Source organism: Gambusia affinis, linkage group LG05 (assembly GCF_019740435.1).
Source record: "Gambusia affinis linkage group LG05, SWU_Gaff_1.0, whole genome shotgun sequence".
In the NCBI taxonomy this organism is placed as follows: domain Eukaryota; kingdom Metazoa; phylum Chordata; class Actinopteri; order Cyprinodontiformes; family Poeciliidae; genus Gambusia; species Gambusia affinis.
The window spans coordinates 23722985-23746824 of NC_057872.1; the positions used below are offsets into that span (position 1 = coordinate 23722985).

A 23840-nucleotide genomic window follows, 5' to 3' on the forward strand; every position below is an offset into this window, starting at 1 on the left:
GTGTGCAAGGAATGTGGCTAACTGCAACTTAAAGAGGACACAGATTGCTTAATTAAAAGTACTTGTTCCGCTGGCAGATTATTTCACTTAAAACATTTTTCCCGTTTTATAAGTGAAATAATCTGCCAGTGAAACTAATACTTTTTCATAAAAATTAAGGAATTATTTACTTAAAACAAGCTTCTATATCTTGCTGAAAACTTGTAAGTTAGTTTTGTCTTATTTCAAGTGTACTGAGATATTTGCCATATAAACTCCACCAAAAATACTTTGTGAGATTAGGGTACCTCAACACTAACCCTAAGATTTTATTTTGCAGTGTAAACCTGATTTTGTCCCGCATTTCTACATGAAGCATGTTTTTACTTTATTAATCTGATGCTATATTCCAACCAAATGTCATATTTTTCATTAGCTGTTAATGAAAAATCCTAATTATTAGAAAGAAAACTTGACCACGTCAGTGTGTGCCTTTCATCTAAATAATGTCGACTTAAATATAAATAATATTAAATTGATTGTGGCCTTTCATGCCGCGTTGCATTGAGGTAGTAATTATTGCAAAAGGCACCCCAACCAACTACAGTACGTAGATTTCTAGTATGTCGTTCGAGGTCTTGCATCGTAAATTGAATTGCTGAAATAGATTTTTAGATGATATTCTAATGTACTGATGCTTACATGCATTGAGGCACCGTGGACTGTAAAAGTATGACTGTAAGAGAGAAACGAGTGGGATGATTTAAAGGTTGTTTGTGTTGTTGTGAACCTGGCAGATGCCCATGAAGGTGTGAAGAGCTTGTAGGTTTGTGCGACAATGTTGCGGTACCAGTTGTGGACTTGGTGTTGTAGTGCAAGTATGCACCACATGTAGCAAAGGAAGTGCACCAGTTTCAGCTGTGGACTGTATATTTGTGTGTATGTTGGTACATTGCTTTTGTTTGAGTTGCTGACCTTGATGTTAGTTACTCAGAAATGAAAAAAAAACAAACAAGAGAAACGGCACACTTTCAGCTCTGTTCACACTTCAGCTTAACCACAAGAAGACGCAGTAGAAACTGCTCTTTATTCCATATCAAACTACAGTTTTGCATCCTGTATGTGCTCAATGTCGAAGCAGTTTCCTCGAATATGACATTTAAATCTGTGTAGGTAACATCTGAGTACGTGGAAGGCGGTGCAGGATTTTCGTCTTTTAGTCTCTGGTCAAACGGATTTTCAATTCACACTTTTTTCCTTGCCTTTTGGGCAACATTGCGACACTGAGAGAAGAAAATGGTTTCATATGCGCATCCTGAGATATTCTCACGGTTTGGTGAGGCTGAGGATGGATAAAATTTACAGTAACTTGAATAATAGCAAAACATTCACTCTATTATGACTCAACAAGTGCCCAGGGCTAAGGCTACAAGTCTCACTGTCTTTGTTGTGGCAAGTATTTTAATGAAGTGCCCCAAATTTACCTGAAGCCCTTTGTAACACTTTCTCAGTTTCGTTTTTTGTAAACCATCAAACGGAAATCCTCAAAGAGGAAAGAAGAAAGGTTTTCCACTGTCTGCTTGCACATTTTTTTAAATTTCTAATAGTAAAAAAAATAGTTTAATTATGTGTTAGGCATGCTTTGAGCTCTGCTGTTACTGCTCAAAAATATATAGTGAATAAGAAAACATCCTGAGCGAGCATTAAACTCATACCAAAACTCATCCGTCATAATGGTAGCAAAACCACAGTGAACTTACAACTGTGCAGGAGGAGTGGAACTGAAAATGAATCAGGCGTGAAGTTTCTCAGCGTGAGTACAGACAAATCACAGTGGATTCCAGAGAGAGCCTGCGAGTCAGGATTAGTGTTTGAAGGCTAAATGGTGTTATTGGTTCTGATTAAGGAGCATGTACCTGATACTTTCCCCACCTCCGAGACGGCTATGGGTGTCAATAGGGCTAATTGGCTCATTAAACCGGGTATTTAACGGTGCTATAATCATTCTGTGTCATCACTTAAGCCCTGGAGGAGCATGAGGGGCTACGGCTATTGAATACCCCTCTAACCTCTGCAGTAATTTCTGAGACGAGATGGAGAGGCTTGTCTGACAGAAAGAGAGCAAGGTGGCTTTGAATGGCTTCTGCTCTGTGGGTTTTAGTTGGGATCTTTTTAGTTTCTGGAGGGAGAAAAAAAATTTAAGACAAATTTTCCACACTGGAGTGTTTTAAATTTAGTTGTGCAGTAAAAACAACCCTGAATAAATGTTCTTTTTTTTTTTTTGCATTTGTGTAGTAAATATCACTTTATAAAAGATGACCCCAATAGCACAGTTCCTATATTTTTTTTGTTTTTAAATATTCAACTTTTTCAGATTCCAATTTCCACATTTGCAAAAAACTAAAGATAAAATTTCTATTGATTGTCATTACTGTGTTGAGGATGAGCAGATGGACGTATTGACTGATGGAAGGTTGGATGAACTAATGAATGCAGAGTGACGCAAGAATAGATGGATCAGTTGGGAGGATCAATTGCTGAAGGGATGGACAGAAGAAAGAATAAGGAGTGCATGGACTGAGAGGTGGATGGATGAAGAAACTGGTGTACGGTTGGATGGATGGGTGGATAAACTGGTGGATGAATAAACTGGGCTGGCCTGGGAACGCTTTGGGATTCCTCCAGAGGAGCTGGAACAAATGGCTGGGGAGAGGGAAGTCTGGGCCTCCCTTCTGAAGCTGCTGCCCCCGCGACCCGACCCCGGATAAGCGGAAGAAGATGGATGGATGGATGAATAAACTGGTGGATGGATGTATAAATTGGTATACGGTTGGATGGATAAACTGGTGTACATTTTTCAAACTACGATGTTGCCGTCAACCAAACTCTACTTTCCAACCACACTGGGCAGGACATCTTGGTGTATTGTAATGAAAGCTACGTCTCCACATGCTAGAAGTTGGACCAATTCAATGTTTTTAAGCTCAAATCTCAAGTGAAGACAGATTACCGTCAACTAGAGTTGATATTTCATCATCTATCTCATCGTAGCAAAACTAAATTTGCTGATCAGTCGAAGTAAGGTAAGTTGTTCCATCTCCATCTGTCTTTCTCTTCCTGCATGTGTTGCCTGTTGCACTTCATTTTTCTGAGTACTATTTAGTTTATGTACCCAAAAGAAATTACTCTTAAATAATATTTGTCTTTAGCTTAAAAGAAATGGATTAATCTGATATACAAATATATACAGAATGTGGAAAGACAGAGAGACTCTCTATGTTTGTTAAGACCTAATGAGTGAAATGAATTAATGGTGCACCCTTTTAAAGTGATATATGTGTTCAGCTTGAGATTTAGGGTAAAATCAAAAGTTTTCATTAATTCAACAGGTTTTAGTCCAATTCAAGTCCCATGTCACTGGTGTAAATGTCCAAGTCAAGTCAGATGGGACTTTGAACATTTGTACAAATCAAGTGTTAAGTCATAATATTAATGACTTGAGTCCAACTCGTGACTTTAGTGCACACAAGGAATACTTGCATTCATATTTTGGATATTTTTTGCAGGAATGAGAATATTTGCAAAAATGACGGACAAAAGTCAAATACAAAGTTGTTTCTTAAATACAGTTTTTATGCAGACAGACTTTGAAGTTGTTGCTCTCTTAACTATCAATGCATTTCATTTGTATGCTTAAAAGAAACATGTGGGTACGGCACCAAAACTGGGTCCAGCCCAGAGGCTCACATCTTCCTAAATCCGGCCCAGACGACATGATAAACAAAAGGAAAACAAAAAGTTGAAAACGGGCACATCTTTTCCTCGGTTTGTTTGTCTTTAATTTGCTGGAAAGTCGTGCCATCTCGGCCATGGTCTTTGCTTTGAGGATGTTGGGGGGAGGCTTGGAGTCCTGGGGGTCCGTGAAAGCTGGCAGGGAGCTGACCACGCTGCCACTGTCTCTGAAAGGAATGTCTGGTGTGGCATCAGTCACTGCTGGCATTCTGGAGATGGCCTGCCAGTCCCTCATCATTGTGCCACAGCCACACACACACACACACACGCACACACACACATTTAAACGCATCACACTCAGCTCCCACCCTGTGCAGGGTAGTGATAGGCAAAGGACGAACTGTACACATCCTTATCGACGCCAATGCAGATGAAACCTACAGACACGGTTCCTCAACACCCCAGACCCACTCGCTGCACAGTTGGCCACCATTAGCCTTCTTTTAGCTTTGACTGTCCTAAGGCTAAGGGGAGGTGGGGCACCGTTTCTCTGATTCGCTACATTTCCCTGGGCTAAGAGGCCTCTAGGCTTACTGGGCCATGGAGACGCAGGCCCCGGCCTCCCTGGAGGCTCTCGGCCAACCCAGGCGCTTGGCATGGGCGGAACCACCCAACGGGAGCCTTCCAAGAGCTGTGGATGGCTAAGATACGTTTCCACCAAGGGCAATCCCAGTCATGTGAAATTTCGATGGATGAAAGGAATGTGCTTTTCTGGAGGTGGGTTGAATGGGAGTAAATCCAGCTGCTGTTTTCATGCTTTACCACGATGTCAGAGTGTAGATAATAACTCAACTTTAATTAAAATCAGAGAAGGTATCTTCACCATTGTTGTATAGTGTAAGCTTATCTTATCAAGACAAATGTTTGGATACGGAACAGGCAATGTAGGTTTACTGGTATAGAATATTTCATCAACAAGATGAAAAAGCACATTGCAGTGACATAATAAAGGAAAAACGTTGGACTAAAATGATGTTTCAGTTAATATTATAAGTAGAACAGTGAAAGACAACAAAGTGTTTCAGCATTTTAGTTTTCTGGATGTTTGTTCCAGATTAGATTGGGGATTAAAACCGAATCATGCTTTTCCATGTCTGGTTCTGATTTTGGCGATGCAGAGTAGACTTTAATGATTTTTGGTGCTAGGCTGTTCAGTGATTTATAAACTAACAAAGCATTTTAAAGTATATTCTCTGAGACGTAGGGAGCCAGTGTAAGGACTCTAGAACTGGGGTGATGTGGTCTATTTTCCTGGTTTTAGTGAGAGCTGGATCAGATGTAGCAGTAATTTATGTGACTTGAGGGTTTCAATGTCCTTTAATCCTATAAATGTATTCCAGGTGATAGAAGGCTGACTTTGTTATTGTCTTTATGTGTCTCTGAATGTTCAGGTCTCAGTCCATCACTACACTCAGATTTCTGACCCGATTTCTTGTTTCTTGCTCTAATAACTGAATCACTTGATTATTTCTCTTTAGGTCAGAAAATAATTACATTAGTTTTGTTTTTATTCAACTGGAGGAAGTTATGGCACATCTCCACACATTGATTTTTTTTTTTCCCACTGGGTCTGAATGGGTTTGTTGTTACCTGGTGTGTATGTTCTACATAATTATGGCGGCTTCTGTTCTTACTGATTATAATCTGAGCTAGCTGGAGGATGTAAATATTAAATAAGAGAGAGACGAAAATGGAGCCTTGGGAAACCCCCATATGTGATCTTTGTCAACTCCGATGTGAAGTTACCAATTAACACAAAGAAGTCCCTGTGGTTGAGGTAAGACTCAAACCAGTCAAGTACAGTCTGACCCAGTTTTCCAGACGTTTCAATATGTCATGGTCAACAGTGTTGAAAGACAGTCGTTCTCATAAATCCTGATACAGGTGAACCTTTTCTGCAAAACTGCCCTAGCACCGTAACACCAGGGTCTGGGGGAAATCTTGTTAGTTATTATCATTTTAAAAATTGGCATGTTAAAATAGTTTGTGACTGGATTTTTCTCTTTTTTTGGCCCAATGAAAACTGTGTAGTGCAACCTGTGATCATGTTTCTTGGGGCTAACTAGTTCAGTTTATCTACTCTTGGGTCATTTATTGAGTGACTTCTGTAGGCAGGTAGTTTCACTTGACTTTATTTAGGGGCTAAATACAAAGACTAGTGATTTTTTTTTTCATTTGCTCCATCAAAATGCACCATTTTGTGCTGGTTTATCATGTAAAATACAAATAAAATCTTTTCAAATTAGTGGTTTTCTGTGACAAACTATGGAAATGTTCAGTGCTTGTTGATACTTTTCAAGGTACTGCACTTGAAAATATGACAACACTGAAACATTCTTCTTTGGAAGATCAGGGTACTAGATAGAGCAGTCAATATTAATAAATGTTAAAACAATACAGAGCTTAAAAAATGCTGTTTTAGCCTTTTTGTTATATTCATACTTCTACACCTTCTGTGTCATTAGAATATTAAACATGATTAGTATTTTTTTATGTCACCATGTCAAAGACATTCATTAAAGATGACACATCCTCTAATCAATGGGGTAAAAGCACCCTGATGAAGGATTGCGGTAATTTTTAATGCAGACATGTTGTTTTTTTAATTCGCTCTGACTCCCCAGCCTTTGATGGTTATGATTAATATGGCCAGGAAATGTTTGTGAGCAAGACATATACAGCGATTCATCTGCAAAATAATCCAATCATTACCAACTAATGACAGAGGGGGGTGAAAAATGATGCAGTGGCTCCCCTACATGCATCAGGGCCCCATTGAAGCCGAGGATTGGACGCCCCACCTGTCACAGCCACACAGTAATTGCATTGTGGGCTTTCCCCTCTCCTCGGCTCCGGCTCTTCTCTTCCCCATCCGCTGCCATTCAGCTGCGCAGACAAAGCTTAATGAAGCCGTCTGACGAGGTGGCAATTACAGACTTCTGTCACTGTCACCGGGGGCAACCATGGAGGCGGAGGGGGTGGCGTAGGATATCTCACCCCTGAGGGTTTCTGTGCTCCCGCTGCGTTACGCTGGATGGCGGGGTGGCTAAGCTGCTGTCAAAGTCAACTGGAGAGCGCGAGCTGGATTAGAGGTTTACTATGTGAGTGATTGTTAGAAGTGAAGTGAAGCATTGCGGCGTCTGGAGACGTCTGTGGATTGATGGATGATCCGGTGACACTTCCACATTCACTTAAAAATGGAGCATTGCTTCCTTGTGCAGTCAGAAAAAATTATCCCCCACTGCTTTAGTAATTTTTTTAAAATTTTACCCCAAATTTTTAAGAAAGAAAAAGTTTTCAGGATTCCGGAGAAACTTGTTAATATTTTCCTCGTGTGAAATTTGACCAAAGCTTCTTGTTTTAAAACAGCGAAGCCATCAACTGGCTGCACTTTGCCGTCAAAATTAAACTAAAATGAATAAAATATTTTAAATATATTACAAAAAAAACACACCACTTTTCTTTCTTTCACAATAGCTGCTTTTCCATCAACGGTAAAATTGCACAAATTGAAATTACAAAATTAAATTTGCTAAATGGAAACATGTCAATTTTGGAAAAACTTGCTAAAACGTTTTTGTGCTAGGATGAGGTTGTTTTTCGGCCGTACAAAAACACTTTTTTCACATCACACCAGTCATGTGACCAGCAGCCAGCTGTCGCTACAGGTGAAGAAGACGACAGGAAGTAGTTGAGGATAATAGTTAAATTTTTTTAACAATGTCTAACTGGCTCCATAGCTCTCACAGAGTTGCATAGTTCATGAAATGTGTGTCATTCAAAAGTGTTGAATCTACAGAGTATGACTTAATCAAAACGCTGCATACGTAGCCGCTCCACTTGGTTACGAGCGACTACGTAACGCCTGAATAAAACGTCGACGTCTCCTCTGATGTCAGCTGAATTATGAATATAATCTCATGTAGCTGTTTACATCTGTCGCTGATTTCTTCACGTGTCATTTTCATTTCATTTCTTATTTAATGGAAACACTGTAATTTCAAAATTCTGCTTTTTTCAACGTTAGTGGTACGCAGACAAAATTTGTGCACATCTGCAATGGAAACGCAGCTAGTGAAGCTAGAAACTGGAATAATGGGTGTGCAAATTTACACCTGATAATGGGGCAGCAGTCATGTTACCTGAAATTAGAAAAAATTATTATAAATGGTGCAATTTGTCACAATTATCTAGGGTATATTATATGTACTAATACATCCTTCAGTAACCTGTTATGAGACAAAAAAAATGTATGTGGCGTGTTTGGTTAAATGTGAAAACCAGTTAATTTACAAGTTTTCAGTTGCTTGTTAATGCAAATAGCAAATAATCTGCTCAAATGGCGGCTATTTGGTGCATTTAGGCTGCAAGACGTAGTGAGATTTGCTGATATTCAAATGATGCATCATGATGCATCACAATGAGTAAAAAGGGGATTTTTAATGGTTGTTGTACCATTAGACAACCATTTCAGCAGTTTCTGAATATTTAAGAAACTGCTGCCCAACTGGGATCTCTCAGGTTTACAAAAATAGTCCAAAAGGAGAAAATAGACACTGTGCAGCAGCAGGTGTGTGGACGAAGAAACAGCAACCTGGTGAGAGAGGAAAGTCAATTTGCCACTCTGTTCATCCATTGCAAAGCGCTCAATAAGTAGAAATCTGAGTGGACTGAACGTTTGGATTATGTAATAAACGTTTTCAGACTGAAGCATCTGGCAAGAAGAGAAACTTCAGTTCTACTTTTCTATTTCGCAAACTGGACTCTGTGTCATGTTGGTTATACCCTGAAACATGTCCTACTCAAATCGGGAAATTTTGGATGTGCAGTAACTGTTTAACTAGTGGTTTTATATATTAAGACAAACATTATTTCTATTTATCTTCCAATCTGAGTAAATTTACTCAAATTAAAACCCTTTACCAGGGATGCAGAAATATGTGTCGAGTGCTCAAAGTTCCTCTCCTCGCAGTAGAAACTGGTGCTACGCTTACTTTTAGGATTTGTCTCATATTTTCCGATAACATTCAGTGAAACTCGGTGTCATCGAGTTTCTTTCTTTCTGCCTGATGAAACTGAAATTGAACAGTTTCACAACAATGTGTTAAAACGGGTTTCCCACTCCTGCACAGATGCAGCTATATACAGGAACTTCTCAACGATTTAAAGAGTTTCCTTAAAACAAATTCTGCAGCTATTTAGATATTTCTGGACGAGGAGAACGTGTTGACTGTAGTTAAAAAGCACCAAGCTGCAACATTTGGCCCGAACCATTCAATCAAGGTAGTGAATCTATGCTTTCTTGTTGTTGATGGTACTGTATCACAAAGAGTTTGGTTTTTAGTTGTGACGTTGTGAAGAATGTAGCTCAGAAATGTTCACCAAATTTGGATTAATGAACATGTACAGAAAAAATCTGCCTCTGTGTTCAGAGTAAATCAAAGAATTGTCCAGAAAAGTTTGAAAATAACCCAATAGATGCATATAAAATCAGAAGAAAAACCCCATAAAAGTACATTAAACATTTTCTGAAACCAGTCACTTTCTTTATAAATATTGTTATGCAGCTAAAGCTAAGTTGTCTTCATAATTGTTTTTCATTCTGCCTTATGATGAATTTGTTTATGATTTAAACAAGTACTTGTAAATAACCATAAACCATAAGAGATTCTTCACCGTGCAGATCAACGCATTAGAATAACAAGGACAAAAGGTTAATTAATTGTCTCCATTAATGTTAAACTTCAGCTGTGCTTGCAGAGTGGTTGAGGCCTCACACTCCTGCAAGCACACGCCGACAGACACTCATATTTATATCTCCGTTTAACATCAACACGTATGTTGCCATAGCTACATCATGCCTACCTGCCCTATATAATTATGAGATTCCATGACGTGGTTTTTGCACAAAGACTATTGTAAACACCACTTTTGTCTCCTTCCTGCATCGCTTTCTGATCTACTTTGCTGGGAAATGACATTTTCAGCAGCAGAGCAACAACTTTCAAATAAGTGACTGTTTTTTTTTTTTAACCAAACATGCCTCAATATTCAAGTTTTTTTTTCCATGTTAATGATTTATTTCCTCCTTAATAAAGAAATATAAGGTGTAGGAGCAGCTAATAGCTTTTTACACAAAGTTAAAATATCAGTACCTTAGCATTTGTTGGATGGAAAACAGTTTGATTTGATCAATTCAGAATCTCCCAGCTGACCTTTTCCTTCTGCTCATTCGTCACTCATTTATTGGACTTTCAGATGAACCCTGAGTTAATCTGAAATCCCCAGCTGACCTAATATGTGTGATGTTGTTCTGTGGTAGGAACCCGGTCCATTAAAACTTGACACCATTTACGTCACAGACTCCCAGCAGGGGGTTTTGCAACAAGAATGAAAGATGGCTTGGTGGTGGAGTTTAACCAAACTGTTAAAGAACGTGAAGGATTGGATTTCTAATGAGTCGTTGCAACTAGAACCGCATCAAAACGCATGAGCAGTGGTGTCACTATGAGGATGAGTTAGGGGAACCAGAACCTTTAAAGGGGACCTATTATGCAAAATGCACAATTTGCATGTTTCTGTACTTCCATGTTGGTCTCAGCTGCTTCTAAAAGAAAACCCACCCAGACTTATTTTGGCAACAAGTTAATGTTTTTAAGTGTCTGGAAAATGAGTTGTTTCAAAAACATCCCGATTGTTAAGTCACATTCGACGGGCCCTGCTTTGTTACCTAGCAACCCCAGCCTATCACTTAGCAACCCAAGTGGAGCTCTAGCACTTTGTGTGTGCTGCAGCTGCTGGAAAAGAAAAGTGTTTTGTTGTTGACTCACCATCCAGTTCCCAGTTTTTGCATTCTTGTTGGTTGTGCAGGAGGCTCCACTGCTGCTTTTCAAAGATGTATGGTTGTATAATTATGCATCTGTTTGCAGCAATTTTCACGTGCAAGGGTAAACGTTGAGTTGGTGGCGTGGCCAGCAGCAGTTTTTTTTATTTGAAGTGACAAGAGAACCTAAAACAGATCACTATGAAAGAAGGTCAAAGTAATAAAAACTGACCAAACTAAAATCTCATCATCCAGGAATGATTTTTTTGCAAAAAAAAAAATCTAATAAACATGTTTTGCTTAGTTCATAAATCTATCCTAACCTGTTCAAGGAAGCACGATAAGTCACTTTTAAAAATCCATTCTATTTTTATCTGTCCTTTTTCATGGCACACTAACATTAATTAGTGCACAAAAAATCTAGTTTTGAAAGACTTAAAGGGGTTATATTGTGTAAAATTGACTTTTTTGAGTTTTATGATGTTATTCCCTCATCAAAAACGTACCTGAAGTGTTTCTTTGATTCTATCATGCATGTTTGAGAAATCTTTTATCTCCAAGCGCGCAGCTCCTTCAGACTAGTGGCAGCAGCAATTAGCAAACACCTGGTGGAACTGAATATCCATCATACAAACTACTATTTAGCGAAACATAAACGACTTAACGGAGAAATGTTAAGTCGTTAACATTTCTCCGGAACGTCAGAAAGAACTGGAGCTTCTTAAAGAGACAGAAGCCCAATTTGAAGGTGTCAAACTGTGAAAACTAGTTTATTTTAAGTCATGTTTGGTACATTCTGCATGTTTATAACAACTGAAGGTAAGACAGTGACTTGATTGTGTATGTGCCTGGAAAAATACGTAGTGCCGTCCCTTTAAGCAGAATCAGGCCAGGCTGTTTTCCTTGGTTTGAGTGAATCAAAGTTACAAAAGTTGGGATAATAATGGTGACCCTGTTAGTCTGAGTATGCATTGAACTAATAACGTATTACCTGAAGCCGCTCGTCAGAAGCCATCAGTGAGACGCAGACAGACAGAACCGCTCTGGACGTCTGGGTTGTGTGTGACTGAATAATGAGCGCACAATCTAACTCAGGAGACTCAGAGGGCAGGGAGAGTTCAAACTTTAACTGAGTTTCCAAAGTCTTCGTCCCTCTTTCCCAACTTCTAGAACTGCTGCTATAAGTTGAATAATATTTCCTGACAGAAACAATTTACACTTAATGGTGAATTGAAATGACTCAGACTTAAAATCCCCCTGAAATATCAGCACATGCAGACGCTTTGGTTTCTCTCTAATCTCTTCGTGTCTGTCAGTGATTCATGTTTTACAAGTGAGTGAAAATTTCCCTGTTGCCTTCCACCTGGTTGCTGCAGACAGCCGTTGCTAAATCCCACCCACATGTTTGCACCAAATTACCAGCAATCAATCTGTTATTAGTTATCCCGACTCTCCGACTTCTGTCTCTTCTCAGCAGTCGGCGCTAAACTGTGATTGGCAAATTTCAGAAGTGGACTTGAAACGTCTGCATTACTGCGGCGTCAACTCCGCAGCTCGCTGTGGTGTTACGCGTAACAAGAGCTATTAATGAAGCAGAGCCAAGCGTGACTGCAGTTCCTCCCTGCTTCTCCGTACTGAGGACTCAGTTGTGTGAGTTTGGATCAGTCTAATCACGTTTGTTTAATTAAGCACAGCTAATAGACTCTCCAGGAGTCGGAGCGTCTTGCTGCGACGGTGCCGCTGCGTTGAGATGCATGTCAAACAGAGTCTCCCGTTGCGCTGCGCTGCAGGATGAACCTGAGCGTACGGCCATGTTGACAAGCTACAGGCGACATCCTGAAGGGAAGGACGTCAGTGGAGTGGATTTAACTTTTCTCCTGATGCAAAAACACAAAACTACGTTCACACTGCAGCCTGAAGTGATCCAAATCAGACTTAAAATTCAGTCTGAGCAACGCAGACGAGATTTTAAATTAGTTGGCGGTTATTTCTGTAAACGATTAATCGCAAATAATCACGGTTAATCGTTTAAGCCCTAATCCAGAGTGAACCCAGTTTTTCATCAGTATGGACTGAGACGCTGATCTGCTCCAAAACGTTCCAGCTTGACTGAAACCTGCAGCTGTGCAGAAGCCAAAAACCTTCTGGAGAAAAGTTTTATGATTGGAAAAAACAAATAACCGATTTCTGGAGCGTGATCAAAGATCAGATCTGTTTCAAGAAATTATTCAATTAAATGAACTTTTACTGATTCTTTAGAGAACAGTGGTCCGATATTTTCTGTTATTCCCAAAGTTTGATTATGGCTCATAATTTTTTCCCCCAGTTTTTGTTTTTCAAATGCATTGTAGTAGTGTGTAGTGTAATCATTTCACCCTGAAAAACAGACATTAAAAATAATTTATAATTAACTCCAAATTAATCCAACATCCATATCCAGTACCCCTGCCAGATTATTTAATTTATAACAAATTGTCTTATGAGTGAAATAATCCACCAGTGGAACCAGTAATTTCTCATCAATATTGAGGAATTATTGACTCAGAACAAGCTTTTATATCGCACTGAAAAGTTACTTGTAATCTAGTTTAGTTTTATGTCAAGCACTGAGATATTTGGACTGAAAATAGACCAAAGTATTTGGTAAAGTTTTGTTTTTTAGGAACACAAAAACAAAAACTCTAAATTAATGTGTTGTGAGTAAATAACTCCTTTAAATTTATTAAAAAGTACCAGCTTCCCCAGAAGATTATTTAAAACTTTTCCTGATTATGAATAATTTGGCAGTGGAACTTGTAATTTTTCATCATATTGAGGAGTTATTGACTAAAAACAACCTCATATTTCTTGCTGAAAAGTTACTTATAAGTCAGTTGAGTCTTATGTCAAGTGTTATAAGATAATTGCACGAGAAATAAACTAAAAATACTCTGTAAGATTTTGCGGTTTTGCAGTGTGGTGATATTAACACACACATACATCCACATTTAAGTTAATTAAGCTTAATGAACCTTTTGCAGAAGTTTTTATGCCTGCTGTCTAGTTGCTCCCCTGACAGGCAGATTAAACTCATCTAAAATGTTCAGGATGTATGAAATGTTGTAAAATTGACGCAGCCTGTAAAGAACATATTCAGGTTGCGTAAGTTGGGGTTTATTATAATAGCTAATACCTTTTCCCATTATGTAGTCTTATAATAAATCAAAACAGGATTAAGACTCCACTAAGGTTTAGATTATCATCCAGGACAGGAAAATCTGAGCAGCATCTTGGCAACGCCTTCCCGGTAGCTCAACATTAAATGAAGCTTTTTGAGGATTTCCACAGCCAGGTCTTGGTGCTTTAATAAAGCGGTGGCAGCAAATCCCAGTGCTTGGCTGGATGTGGCGACAGCAGTGGCATTGCATGCAGGGTGTGAAGCCTGGAGAAATGTTTAGTGCAGACCTGCTGGGATAAACGCAACAGCTGGTTCACTGAAAGGTAACTTTGAAAACTCAAACGTTTTAATTCGGGTTCAGTTCACTCTATTTATCCAGGACTGGTTCAAAACATAAACTCTAATCACTCCAATCATTTAGATCAAATGTGTTTTTGAGGCAGAATGTTTTGATAAAACTTTTCACATTCCTCAACTATCAATTTGTTGTTGCTTTTTTTAAGTATCTTTTCACATTTAGGTAATTTTTTCCTATACAAATGAAAATCAATGTGATTTAATTGATAAAATAATCTTAAAGTTGAATCCAGGTGGACCTTGGATAGTCGTGGCGGGCCACATAACTAGTTATGGCGGACCGGATTTGGCCCGCGGACCTTGAGCTTCACACCCGTGATGTAGACAGATTCAAATGAAATCGTATACTTTCCCTTTCATTTCTACTTATAACAAAATAATACTGCCAAACTCAGCTTTTAATGCCAATTTGTAAGAAAAAGTTAACTTTGTTAAAATCCATCATGCCGAGCAAGTATGTGGCGACAGTGGAAAGTAACCCACAGGAAAAACAATCTGCCATCATTATTGTCTTGATGGCAGATAATTTGATTACATGTGACAAGTGAACTCAATATTTTTTTAAGTTGGACTGCCAATCTAATATTTCAGTCTAAGCTGTTAACTTTGCTATATAATGAATCATGTTGAGCAAGCATGTGGCGACAGTGGAGAGTAACTTTAACAGGAAACTAAATTTGCTGAGCCTTAGAATAAACTCTTTTGTTTTTGATTTATCCGTTTTTATTTATATTTGCTTTTGAAAAAGTTGAAGGAATTGAAATTGAAGCTAATTTTGGTAATAAAAATACAGTTTTTAATACCGAAAACTGTATTTTGCGATTCTTGATCTGTGTTGCTGACAGATCGTTTCAGCTGCATTTTTTTGAAATCTCAGTGTAAAATTAACAATAAAAGTGACAATAAAAACTATTTATTTCTTCTTTTGATAAAACTGTTTGGTTTGACTGCATCATTAGTGGCAATTAATGACCCACAAACACAAATACTGCTGCAGAAAAACGCTCCTATTTGAACACCAGTCACATAAAGAAGTTTGATTTGTATCACTAAACTGTGCAATAACTGCATTTAATAATATTTTTAACATTTATTGATACTCTCCTGAAAAAAACACTTTGAGATACAGACAGTTTTGTGTTTTTAAAATATCATTAAATGGAATTTATTGTGTCAAAAATAAATCTCTTGTCATGATAGGAATTTATCACGAAAAACTATAATGTGATAAACGGCCAGCTCTATTTGAGACAATATGGGTTGGGCTGTGATTCATCAGTCCAAAGTTTTCAGGTAAAAGTAAATTTTGCATTTAATTTGGAAATTAAAGTCCCAGAATCTGAAGGAAGAGTGACGAGGCAGAAAAGTTTCTTCAGTTTGGCTCAAAAATACTGAATTTTGTTCAGTTAAAAATCAAAATCTAGTGTTAAAAGTTACAATTTAAAAAAATACTCTTCATTAGGGGTGAATCTCTACATTTAAAAACATTTTTTATTCATCTTTTCCCATCTGAAAATCCTAAGAAGTGAAATTTTGGGCTTTTATTAGCCGCAGATGAACGTGTAATGAATCCGTACATCTGATTTCCACTTTTTGAATTGTACTTTTCAGATTAAACATGTTCTCTATGATGTTCCAATTTGCAGAGTTGCCCCTCTAATTGACAAACCCCAAAATTTCAACAAGTTCTGGGAGAATAAGGCAAGTGATCTGAGGAAGGTGAAAGGTGAAAATCTGGTGCTGATCCAGACTAAAACCTGCAGACAAGTCCCAGTCTTCCCAGGAATCCTTGCTGAGCTTTAAAGGCAGAATAATTACAAAAGAGCTGCAGAAGAAAGTTGCAGAGGCAAACCACAAAACCAGATCAACTAAACAGCGACGGAGCATTCCACATTTAGACGAGACGTCTGTCTTGTAGCTCTTGGGCATCTTTCTGAGACAAATTACTTTCTGTAGTCAATAGCCTGTAATTAAAATATACCCACTTGATGGAGAGAGAGCCGTGTCTTTCTATTTAGTTATGGGTTGCAAAGATTAATTCTGGGGTGTATAACCCTTGCAATTTTCCAAGTGCTGTTTATTGTTTTCACAGTGGGAACAAAAAAAAAAAGTGCAGATGATTAAAAGTCTCAGCTCAAGGTCTGCTTTGATTTGTTTACACTTCACGCATGTTTGTTTTAGTGCTTATTGAGCTGTCTTTATGCTTCAGAAACATAAATGTGCATTAACAATCTGAATTTGGAAAGCTCTCGCATGTCTAATAAAGCCGGTTGTGTTTGGAGGGCAAAGGTCAGGGTTTGTTGGGTTTAAATGAAAAGTGTTGACGCAGTAAACCTGAACGCAAAACTGGAGTCTCAAAAGAGTCTTAAAGAGACAGGATAGAGAGGAGGGGTCACCATTAGCTGCCCTCCGCTTTTCTCTCTGCTGAAATGAGGCTCACTGGGCCCCCTGGTGGTGACATTCGGTCTCACACCCACATTGAATTGTTGCATTAATCAGAGGCTGCATTGAAAATCACCAGCTGTTGTCATCCGCGATGAAAACATCCCCAACTTACCATGAATTTATAATTACGCAGAAAGCAAATCTGAATCTCTTTACTGGAACTTTTCAATTCCCATTTCGACTCTCCCAGGAGAGAGAAGCCGGTGTGAATCATTCACAGAGATTCAGTGTGTGTGAGGGAGATAAGACTCTCTCTCTTTTTTCCCTTGTTTTCGTCTCTTTTAATGCAGATCTCACATACTTCATAGTGAAACTTTTGTGGAGTCCCAAAACCACAACAAATGAACTTTTCTGAGAACTATTTGCACACATCAGTTACGATAAGGACTCCAGAGTCTCCGCGTCTCCTCTGATAAATAATCTCAGCATAAGAATCCAAAAAAAATAAATAAAATAAATCTAAATATTGTCCAAACCAAAACCCTCCCCGCCTCACTAATTCTATATTTAACACCAAGTGTAAATTAAGTGTAAACGCAGAAACGGATCAGTGTGTTGTTTGTGCTAAAAAACCGCGCTCGTGTTGGAGGTAAACAGCTGCGTTACCTGTGGGCTCCTGCACACCTGCTACTGCGGAGCAGTTGGCCTGTGCACAGATGCAAACTGTCAATCATTTCCAGGCAAAAAAGGAAAGAAAAGAAAAGAAAAGAAAAAGCATCCACGCGCACACACAGACGCGCACGGGAATGCGCGCAAAAGTTCCAAAGGTGGCACAAATTTAAAAAATAAAACTAAATAATATGTAATAGAAGCCCAGACAACCCAGAAGAAATTCATTCTAGATTTTACTTAAACAAAAAAAAAAAAAGTCTTATATAAAGAGGATTATTGTGGAAAAAATAGAAATGAAAATTAGAAAAAGAAAAATTAGATTCATCTTAACGAAGTTAAAATGTTCTCGATGGAGACAATTTAATTTACAACTCTGAAAGTTCAGAATCTCCCCACTAATTACAGGAGCTCAATTCTTTGAATTTCTTTTATTTTCCGAAATCGGTCCATTTATAGTTCTGGAAATTTGTTCAAATACTAATAATAATAAAACATATTTACCTCACCTGTTCTCTGAACCTTTTTGCTACAAACAGTTCTTACAAATAATAAATACAAATAAATAAACAAATATATACATTAAAAACCTAGTAATCCAGCGCCTGTCTGTGATAATCTTTTGGATGTTTTGTGTTTTGTTGCTCGGCCCCGCAGGTTTGAGGGAAAAAAGGCAACAGCTGATGAATTCAGTAACGACGCATCTGAAATGTTTCCTGCAGAATAAACAGAATATTAATCGGGATATTTTCCCCACTAAAAGCTTTGTTCAAACTGGCGAAATTAATGAGATAAAAACAGGCAACCGCAAACATTTATCCTTTTTTATTATTAATATTACTATTACTTATAACTAAAAAGTTATTTGCACGCACTTCTGCGCTCTTTCCTGCACCCGAGTTGGCTGAAGGTTCCGCTCAGGTGTGCGCAAAATCTGCGCGTAATCCGCTGCTTATTAGGATTTATTTTTATTCTCTTTTTGATGTTGTTATTGTTGTTAATTCAACCTTCCTCCTCTCCTTGACATGCAGACATGTGGTGTGTAAATGTGAGAATGAACGTGAGTGAGTGAGTGAGTGAGTGCGCCGCTCTCTCTCCCCTCGCGTCCCCGGATACCAAAGTGGGGCAATGAGACGAGCCGCGCCGCAGCTGGCAAATCATCGATTTGAGCATCATGCGAACGGGGAGGGGCGCTCCGTTTACCTGCCACCCCTTCATCTCAAAGCAGCCCTCCTTCCTCACATGCCGCCACTCTTCTCTCCTCTCCTCTCCTCCACTTCACCCACGCTGCCCGCAGCGCACGGTTGTTCGCGATTTCTGCGCTCCGTGTGCGCTCCTTCAACTTCAACCTCTCCCCGCCTGTGCGGTCTCCACAAGACCACCCCCCTCCTCCACCTCCACCTCCTCTTCCTCCTCCTCCTCCTCTTTCTCCTCCTCATCCGTCGGACTTTTGACTTTTCAGAGCAGCTTTTCCTCCCACAGAGCAGTCGCCTATTTTTGGATCTCTCGCCGCGGTGGAGCGCTGAAACGGGGAGGCTGTTCAACTTTTGATGGAAAACAGGAGGTCGAGCGGCTGCTGACTTTAAAGGTATGGAGCCACACAGCCGCACATGGCCGCCCTCAGCTGATTGGGGGTCATTTAAAGTCTCATCATCAGGAAAAAACAACAACAACAAAAAAACAAAACAAAAAAGAAAAACATATAAGGTGCGTCTCCTTTAAATGAGGATGATCAACTTTTGCGCATGTTTTCTTACAAAATCTAAAATGTATTCACAGAAATTCATTTATTTAGGTAAGTGGATGTTTTGAAACGACATATCTGCACATTCATGAAATTATATTCAATATAAAGAATAAAATAAAAACTATGTAAGAGGATTGCATTTCTGTTTCAAAAAGTTGTAAAAGCCAGAAAACTTGGTAAAAGTTGACCAAAGTCAGGTGAATGTTGCACACCTGTCACCTCATGTTTCCGCCTCGCTTTAAAAACGATCCTAAAATATTGTTTCTTCATATTTGGATTTCCTTCCCACTGAAAAACCGAGAAATCTTTCAGACGCTGTTTGATCTCAATTGTCTGTTCTGCAAAAAAAAAACAACAAAAAAAAACGAGTCAAATTTAGAGTCTTAAGATGAAGAAGTGATGCTGCTGTTTGTAAAAAAGAGAGGAGGGATTCTGATGTTTACATTTTCAAAAGAGATTTTATTGAATCGGGTCAGTTGTAAAACTGATATGGAGGTTTTTTTGGGGGGGAGACCAAACAAGTGAAGGATATTTTGATATTTTTGTCTTTAGTGATAGTAAAGATAGTAAATGTTTGCATTTACAACTTACGTTTTATGCATCCTGGACTCACCTCATCGTTTCTCCTCTGCTCACTTTTTCTCTTTGCTGCTTGAGTCAAACTTTTGTTAATTTAATGTCACAGCAGTAAAAGTTTTTCAGTCTGACTTGGTGTCAGCGAGTCCAGTTAAATGCAGAGATGCTGCTTCTTCCTCTGTGGTTGTGCGGATGAATTAACAACCAGAACGCTGTGCAGGTTGTGTGTTTTTTTGACAGGCAGATAGGAGTGTGTGTTGCCGTCTTATGTTGTGCGTGGGCACTGCTGCTCTGTGGTCTGCAGCCTTTTAAAGGTTTCACTCTCTGCTCCTTTAGAGAAAAGAAAAGAAAAAAGCTGACATTTCACACAGGCAGCGGCTTGGCCACTGGTTTAATCAAGATCTCTCATAAATAGACGTCAGCAGAAATGCAAGTTTGACCCGATGACTCAGAGGCCTGAGTAGATGTGTCAGATTGGGTTATTAGTCGGGGATTTTTATGAATAATCGTGCGAGCGAACGTGCACTGGTGAGATAAAGCGTGGCACTTTCTTTTGCATGTGAGAAAACGGATCGTGGCGAAGAACCGGTGATTTTTCTCCTTTTATCTTTGCAGATCTCTGGCAGCTCAAGGTGCTGTGGCTTATCTGGTCAGTACCGTTGAGAACAGCGATTCACACACACACACACACCGACATAAACAGCCCCTTTCCTGTCTCGGGCTTGCCATGTGTCACTTCTTGTAACATAGTCTTCTGACAAAGGCGAAAAGCCTCGAGAAGAACAACTTCTCAGTATTACTCCTCGGCTTTGAGAGAGAGAGAGAGAGCTCCTCTTCAACCACTTTTTATCAGTTTGTGGTTGGGAAAGTGGCACAAAGATGCATCTCTTTCTCACGCACGCACACACACAGATAGACGTGTCCCCAGGCGGACACGTCAACGTGCTTGGCGAAATATGTAAACTTGCTTGGCAGGAATGATAAGAATCAGAACATGAGGATGGCTGAACATGACTGCCAGGTCACAATGATGCGGCGGCGGCTGGGAGTAAAACATCTGCCACAGCTTATTAACCGTGTGATGAAATCCCGTTTCTCTTCTTACAATAACCCCTCTGTGATTTACAGTCAGCAGACTGATTTCGGAAAACAATTGCGGGGTTTCCACCTGTCTTTCTTTCTTCTTTTAACTCGCAGGTACAACCTTTGTTCTTCACCGGCTTGGTTTTGTTTTCATTACGACTAATCGAAACCAGAGCACGTTGCATTTACTGTAGTGTAGTAGTGTACGAGCAGGAAGTCGGCTTGTGATGTGCGCCGAGGCGTTTGTGCAGCCGTAATCCCAGCCAGCGTTTGGGATCGGTTCGGACCGCGTTCCTTGGGGATCATCTGATGGTTGCTGAGCTCCAGAGGAGACGGTGAAGCCTGTCCTGTGATCACGAGGGACCAATTAGTGAACGCAAAACCAAACAAAAAAATTTAAAAACACAGCATTTGGTTCTGTTTTCTATTTTATTTTGTTTGTTCCCAAACTCACCTTGAAGCAGAGATGCACCAAACTGGGTTTTCCAGGCCAAAACTGATTCCTGTTATTTGCTATTGAATGAGGGAATCTGTAATCGATCTATCATGAGTGTAATCCTTTTATTTTTATTTTTTTTTTAAAAGATCCTGCAGTATGTTTTTCCTTTTATGCTTGATGTGTTGCAGCTCCTAAAAAGTAGACTTAAAATTTGCTCAGAATCCATCAGTAAAAATGAAACAATTTCTAAATTAAATCATTAAAACTTGTCTTATATTCCACAGTTTTATGTGGGTTTAGTCAAACTTAAAGTGCATGCTGTCAGTTGATGCGCTTACAGACAGAAAACCTACATTTCTTATGCAATTAACAGATATAAAAAAGGAAAATGAGATTTTTAAAATATGTATTTGACCTGTGGATCAGGGCTTTTTTTCCCCTCTAAGGATTTTGACGAGTTAAAGATGAAAAAAAAAAGAGCTACATGCTGTTTATTAGAAATAATGAAGATACTACATAATCTAGATTTATGCATCAGATCATGTTTCTAAGCTTTATTTGATTTTTCTGTAAGTAAAACCTGCATTAGCATACATGCTGCTGGTTGTGATTTGTTCCTTTTTTAAAAACCGATTGTTCAGTATTTTAAAAGCTGATTCTGATCCCACTTTAAATGGTTGGTGCATCTCAAACAAGCTAAAAAAAAAAACAAAAAGAGAGAGAGAGGAAAAAGCTTAAACAGAAAATGATAAATTTCCGCCTCCATCTTCATCTCTGAGTTGAGATTTTTCCTGAAATTCTTCCATGTTCTCCTTCATCTCTCTGGTGTTTGCAGAGATTTTAGAGCTGAGGCTGATATCTCGTCTAAAACCATTAATCGTCCTTCTCTGCCACCTCGATAATTATCGCTGTGGCAAAATAACAGCTCAGCAAACAGTGAAATTATACCTGCGGTAGGGAGTGGAGTAAATACCTGTTTTAGCCGCCAGCAAGTGTATTTATTAGACTGTCGCCAGTAAATAAGAGGCCTGTCTCGCTTCTTTTTTTGTGCGTTAAATGTGTGTCTCTTTGGGGATTCGGTGCGTGCACGTTCCTCAGTGTGAAACAACTCTGTCAGTCTGCTAATAGAGGAGAAAGATAACAATGATTTTCTTCACACAAACCTCATCTGCGGCATGTTGCAGCTAGTTTGTGGAGAAGGGAAAGAAGAAAAAAAAAGCTTGGCGCTTGGCGAGTTAGTTGTGATTGTTGCATTCCTGGGCTGAAAATAATGAAAGATACCAACAGCCCCCCCAACACCAGCAGCAGCTCTGCTGTCAGATACAGACATGCCACCCTGTCTGTATCAGGAGCTGCAGCTCATTTTGTCATTATGCGAAACTTTTTTTTAATAGGAAGTATAAAAAACAAGCGAGGTTATGCTGTTGCAACATGTTTGGTTGCATTTATTTTGGTGTATGTTTTGCATACTGTTGATCCAGATTCCTTGGCTTGCTGATAAAAGCCTCACATTGTCTCGGCGTCCTCAGAATGGGCTCGGTGAGTCGCGCTCCGAGTCCGTCATCTCGGTTTCGTCACGCTCTTCCAAAGTGACATTTCTCCTGCTCGCCTTCTTTTCTCTCTGCTTCTTATTTCCTGCAATTAAAGGATGCGTGCATGCAAGTTTTTCACGATTCAAATCACATTACACGTCCCACCGTATATATTTTCCCTTCTTTTTTTTTTTAAACCACATTGTCTTTTGTTGTGCTGCTTGTCTTTATCCAATCTGTGTAGGTTTTTCCAGAATCCTTTGTTTGGGGGAGGAAAAAAAAAGGAGCGATTTGGAGGAAAGCGCATCCCGCTAAGATCAGGTTGTTAATACCCACCCACGTACCCCAATGAAACAATTTCAACACACTGTATTCTCTCCGCCTGACACACACACTTTGCCTTAACAACTGCTTTGTTCGTCAGGGGATGGATGATTTATCCTGTGACGAGGGATTAAATCTGCACAGAAAAAAACACAGATAAAGAGGCGCATCTTTCAGAAAGAGACTCTTATTAGGAGCCTCGGTTTCTATCAGGCGTCACTTTCTGGTTCACCTGCAACTCTTTCCCTTGGGATGGCTCTGTTTAAAAAAAACCCAGCCGGACATGTTGACCTTCCTCACCCCTCGCTCACAAAGTCAGCTCCTCATCCTCCATCTCACGCACACAAACACTCCCCTCCTTTCACCGCCTGTCTGGCTCTATTAATTGTTTATTTGTTGCGATCCACGAGGCAAAAATTAGAGTTTGATTATTCGGTCATGTGAAAGGCCGGCCCGTCCGGGCTGCAGTGGCAGAAAAGTAATTTTCTGTTAAAGAAACTGCTCCGCCTCTGATGCCTGTTGATTGTCTGGCGGCTAATTGGTTCTGTAATCTAATAAAGCGAGAGCCGAGAGCGGGCCGGTTCGGACGCAGGTTGATCTCAGAGGAGTCGTGGGGGGTTTTGAGGCGTTCGGAGAGGCGAAGTGCAGCCTGCACGCCGGAGCCGAGCGGATGTTCGTGTAGATGCGTGGGAGTTGCAGCGTGTACAGTGCACGCCGCGCACTTTAAAGGGGGGTGGCTGTTGAGACTGTTTGCGGTGTGAGAACAGTGTTGTTGTCTTTTCGTCTTCCAGCGCAAACGGTTTTGGTGTTTTGTCGGCGCAGGGCGGCAGGCGGAGGCCGAGCGGCGTCAGGCCTTGATGTCAGCTGACCCGAGGAGGAGACCACTTGCTCCGCTGCTATTTCTGTCTTCTTCATGTGATTATAAAACAATTAAAGACTCAGCAGCCGACTCTCGGTTCATCATGCCCCCTGTTTTC

The 23840-nt window shown here is 39.7% G+C and overlaps 1 protein-coding gene across 4 annotated transcripts in view; it reads left to right on the forward strand.

The window, feature by feature from the left end:
• LOC122830651 (DNA-binding protein SATB1) overlaps positions 1-23840 on the forward strand; it is a 117879-nt gene that overhangs the window by 18553 nt on the left and 75486 nt on the right. The window contains exons 1-2 of one of the 4 annotated variants that reach the window (XM_044116174.1): positions 18404-18750; positions 20101-20134. The exons of 1 other annotated variant lie outside the window; for it this stretch is intronic. The gene's annotated coding sequence lies outside the window, so the exon portion shown is untranslated. Of the gene's footprint in view, positions 1-18403; positions 18751-20100; positions 20135-23840 lie in introns of those variants that run through there. 2 more of the 4 variants (XM_044116175.1, XM_044116173.1) reach the window with 2 other exon arrangements.